The sequence below is a fragment of the Oncorhynchus nerka genome, linkage group LG15 (assembly GCF_034236695.1).
Source record: "Oncorhynchus nerka isolate Pitt River linkage group LG15, Oner_Uvic_2.0, whole genome shotgun sequence".
In the NCBI taxonomy this organism is placed as follows: Eukaryota; Metazoa; Chordata; class Actinopteri; order Salmoniformes; family Salmonidae; genus Oncorhynchus; species Oncorhynchus nerka.
This window is the reverse complement of record NC_088410.1, coordinates 40,171,809-40,177,137: the sequence shown is the minus strand read 5'-3', so window position 1 is coordinate 40,177,137 and position 5,329 is coordinate 40,171,809. Positions and strand designations below refer to the sequence as shown.

Genomic DNA, 5,329 nt, shown 5'->3' with positions numbered 1-5,329 from the left:
CTGTTCAGGGTCCTGTTGGTTCAAGACTTGGTGCATTGTCACTGCTTGTCATATGGTAGCAGAGACAACAGTCTGTAGAAATGTAACCACTCTCAAAATCATAGACAGAGCTATGGATGCGAGGACTGACCATACATTATATTAAAATTATAGTTGTAAGCAATATTTTGAGGCTATATAGTTGTTTGTTTACATGTCCTTCTTTTCCAAACATTGGGTTAAATCAAGCTTGTATTTTGGGTTATTATGGGTTACAAAGGTGGCAAGAATCAATGTGTACATATCATTAATTAATGAGTCAAAAATGTATATAGCAACTGCAGATTGTCCCTTTAACCAATTTCCACCCAGGAAATAGTGTCTGTAGGTGCTGTCACAAAGTACAAATTCAACACAGTTGTCATTGACTTGTTGGATATTGATTTCCCGCTGAGCAAACTTTTTCTGTACTTACAACATTTTAATAAATTATTTTTCTATCAGGTTTTTGTTTGGTAGATCTCATTTTGTTATTGAAAATGTTGTCCGATTTTTGATTTGGGAAAACCTCAACAAACAAACAAGGAGAGAAGCTGAAAAGTCCAAAAACCATCCCAAATTAAAAGTTAATGGGATTCTAACTCAAGACTGTAATTTTATATCCACCATTATTAAAAATGTCCTTGTAGACTCTGTCAGGGAACTGTCTCAAGGATTTTCAAACAAGACCACAACTCTCACTCCTATGGAAAATAACAAATCAATATTCAGAATATCCGAAGTTTCAGCATCAGCAGTGGACAGTATTATCAGCTGCTTCACGAACTCTAGAACAAAATATTTACAGTGCCTTCAGAAATTATTCACACCCCTCGAATTTTTCCAAATGTTATTGTGTTACAGCCTGAAATTAAAATGGATTCAATTGAGATTAGTCACGGGCCTACACACAATTCCCCATAATGTCCAAGTGGAAATGTGTTTTTATTTGATTTTTAATTTCCACAAATTAATTTGAAAATGAACAACTGAAATGTCTTGAGTCAATAAGTATTCAACCCCTTTGTTATGACAAGCCTGAATCAGTTCAGGAGTGAAAATGTCCTTATTAAGTCACATAATACGTTGCATGGACTCACTCTGTGTGTAATAATAGATTCTTACATGACTACCTCATCTCTGTACCCCTTTTATACAATTATCTGTAAGGTCTCTCAGTCGAACAGTGAATTTCAAACACAGATTCAACCACAGAGACCAGGGAGGTTTTCCAATGCCTCACAAAGAAGGGCACCTATTGGTACATGGATAGAAAAAAAGCATGGGGAAGTTATTAATTAACTAAATAACATCAAACACCAGGCCAAATCTACACTGGAGTTGCTTACCAAGAATACAGTGAATATTCCTGAGTGGCCGAGATACAGTTTTGACTTAAATCTGCTTGAAAATCTATAGTGAGACTTGAAAATGGTTGTCTAGCAATGATCAACAACCAATTTGACAGAGCTTGAAGAATTAAGAAAATAATATAATTGGCAAATATTGTACAATCCAGGTGTGCAAGTTTTTAGAGACCTGTCCAGAAAGACTCTGTAATCACTGCCAACTGTGATTCCAACATTTGTTGTGAATACTTATGTAAATTAGATATTTCTGTATTTCATTTTCAATAAATTAGCAAAAATACCTATAAACATGTTTTCACTTTGTCATTGTGGGGGTAATGTGTGTAGATAAGTGACAAATATTTTTTTCTCCATTTTGAATTCAGGATGTAGCTTATTAGAAGATCCAGGATATGTTACTGCTGTTATCAAGCTCATTCTCTCAAGACGGTACATCTAGTGTGTGTGTGTGGATATGTGTACTACTATTACTGCTCAATCTGATGTAATTTGCTCTGCATCTGTATTATGGTCAATTCACGTTGTTCATACTGAATAGAAACACGAAATAAAACAATATTATGAAACATGTATGATGTAATTGAAACACTGCTAAACATGTAAGATTAACAAAAAACGACTAAACATGTCTTATGCTTGATAGTTTATTGGAGGATCACAATATGACAATACAACCATACAATTATTTATCCACTAACTTGACCAATCAACTCTCATGTGTCAGGACATAAAGTACATGTTCATGGATAAAACATATTTTCTTCAGAATGTTGATGAGTTCTTCTCAGTACCAAAGTACCAATGAACTGTATTACTGTTATTTGTTTTGACAATCATTGATTGATGGATGTTGGAATGATTCACTGAGGTAATGTTAGTGATGACTTCAGAGGTGATAGCTGATTCCATATGGAGACTGAAAAGGATCCTTGGCATCCCCATGCTGGTCGCTTCTCACCTAATAAGGCACTTGGCTACGTTCCAAAGCGTGCCCCAAACTGTCGAATACAGTTTTAAATCATCATTATGGAAAATACCTTTTTTTAAAGCTAAACATTTGAAAATGACTCCAACATTTTCAAAACATATCACAATTATAAGTGACTACCTTTTAAACTTACTGCTGTAAGACCAGTATTTGACTACCATTTAAAACATATTTTCCCTCTACGGAACATGATGCTAATTAACTGTAGAGATCGAGTTAGCCATGTTACTCCCTCCACATTTCCTACCACCCTCTGCTAACCTCCCGTTGACAATTTACTGTTGCTAAGACAGACAGACAGACAGACAGACAGACAGACAGACAGACAGACAGACAGACAGACAGACAGACAGATAGATAGATAGATAGATAGATAGATAGATAGATAGATAGATAGATAGATAGATAGATAGATAGATAGATAGATAGATAGATAGATAGATAGATAGATAGATAGATGGCTCACATGGTGCTTCATCTTCTGAGGGGCTGGTCTTCAGAGTAGCCAACTTTGCCAAAAAGGCAGCCTTTCCATCTTTTACATCATCCTCCTGCAGGAGAGCTGAGGAAGAAAGATTTTTAATTTGACTAGATTTTATCAGATTAAACCCGGGCAGTAAAGTAGTACACATTTACAAACAAGACATACCTTCCTCAGAGTTATTTTCATTGAGGGAGCTTGCTAACAGGACACCCACTAGAGCGAACAGCAGTAACATACTCTGGATCTTCATCCTTTACTAAAGCACATAGAGCACAACTTGTTAACACACACACACACACACACACACACACACACACACACACACACACGTCCACCTACACCTCTCCATCCATTCCTACCAGTCCACTTGTATACACCTGCCCACTTCTATATACACCTTTACAAAGAAGATTCTCAGTGAAAACAAAAATACCTCTTTCAGTTGGACGATGCTGTCTGATTGATGGCTGTTTATCTGGATGATGTCTTCTGGACGTCAGTAGTAGTGTGGTGTCTCTCTGCCCTCTGCAGCCCTGTTTTATACTCTTTCTGCAGCTACTGTACCTGCCCCACCCATCCACACCTCTCACAGCCGATTAACAAGCAAAATGACATTACAGCCATAGCAGTAACCGCAGTCATGCACAGCCTGAAGTTTATGACCTCCCTCCAGGCAAAACTTCAGTCAATATTATGGTTTCCTAGTTATTTCAACTGAATTTGTGACCTGGAGCTTGGATAGACTTGAATTTATAAATGGTGGTAAGCACTTTATTTTAAGGCTGTATCCATAATCCATTCATAACACATTTATGAATCCAATCATTACACCTTTTATTTATTTTATTGAAACTTTATTTAACCAGGTTAGTCTCGTTAAAAAAAAAAAAATCTCATATTCAAGAGAGACCTGGAACAAGACAGCAGCGTCAAATCATATTGTATTTGTTACATAGGCCGAAAACAACAGGTGCAGCTGTTTAACTTTTTGAGGATCTGAGGACCCATGCCAAATCTTTTCATTCTCCTGAAGGGGAATAGGCATTGTTGTGCCCTCTTCACGTCTGTCTTGTTGTGTTTGGACCATAGTTTGTTGGTGATGTGGACACCAAGGAACTTGAAGCTCTCAACCTGCTCCACTACAGCCCTGTCGATGAGAATGTGGGCATGCTCGGCCCTCCTTTTCCTGTAGTCCACAATCTTCTTCTTTGTCTTGATCACGTTGAGGTAGATGTTGTTATCCTGGCCCCACACTGCCAGGTTATGACCTCCTCCCATAGGCTGTCTCATCGTTGTCGGTGATCAGGCCTACCAATGTTGTGTCATCGGCAAATTTAATGATGGTGTTGGAGTCGTGCTTGGCCATGAATCAAATCAAATCAAATCAAATGTATTTATATAGCCCTTCGTACATCAGCTGATATCTCAAAGTGCTGTACAGAAACCCAGCCTAAAACCCCAAACAGCAAGCAATGCAGGTGTAGAAGCACGGTGGCTAGGAAAAACTCCCTAGAAAGGCCAAAACCTAGGAAGAAACCTAGAGAGGAACCAGGCTATGTGGGGTGGCCAGTCCTCTTCTGGCTGTGCAGGGTGGAGATTATAACAGAACATGGCCAAGATGTTCAAATGTTCATAAATGACCAGCATGTTCGAATAATAAGAAGGCAGAACAGTTGAAACTGGAGCAGCAGCATGGCCAGGTGGACTGGGGACAGCAAGGAGTCATCATGTCAGGTAGTCCTGGGGCATGGTCCTAGGACTCAGGTCCTCCGAGAGAGAGAAAGAAAGAGAGAAGGAGAGAATTAGAGAACGCACACTTAGATTCACACAGGACACCGAATAGGACAGGAGAAGTACTCCAGATATAAGAAACTGACCCTAGCCCCCCGACACATAAACTACTGCAGCATAAATACTGGAGGCTGAGACAGGATGCAATCATGGGTGAACAGGGAGTACAGGAGAGAACTGAGCACTTACCCCTGAGGGGCCCCCGTGTTGAGGATCAACGTGGCAGATGTGTTGTTACCTACCCTTACCACCTAGGGGCGGCCCGTCAGGAAGCCTATGATCCAGTTTCATAGGGAGGTGTTTAGTCCCAGGGACCTTAACTTAGTGATGAGCTTTGAGGGCACTATGGTGTTTAACGCTGAGCTGTAGTCAATGAATAGCATTCTCACGTTGGTGTTTCTTTTGTCCAGATGGGAAAGGGAAGTGTGGAGTGCAATAGAGATTGCATCATCTGAGGATCTATTGAGGCAGTATGCAAATTGGTGTGGGTCTAGGGTTTCTGGGATAATGGTGTTGATGTGAGCCATGACCAGCCTTTCAAAGCACTTCATGGCTATAAATGTGAGTGCTACGGGTCGGTAGTCATTTTGTCAGGTTACCTTGGTGTTCTTGGGCACAGTTATGGCTGTCTGCTTGAAACATGTTGGTATTACAGACTCGGTCATGGACAGGTTGAAA

The 5,329-nt window shown here is 39.6% G+C and overlaps 1 long non-coding RNA gene across 1 annotated transcript; it reads right to left on the bottom strand.

Annotated features, from left to right (window-relative positions):
- Nucleotides 1–2,848: 2,848 nt before the first annotated feature.
- On the bottom strand, nt 2,849–3,401 carry LOC135559906 (uncharacterized). The gene is made up of 3 exons (XR_010458595.1): nt 3,294–3,401; nt 3,026–3,116; nt 2,849–2,938 (listed from the first exon to the last, which is right to left on the bottom strand). It is a non-coding gene; the product is annotated as an uncharacterized LOC135559906 (long non-coding RNA).
- Between the last annotated feature and the right edge of the window lie 1,928 nt (nt 3,402–5,329).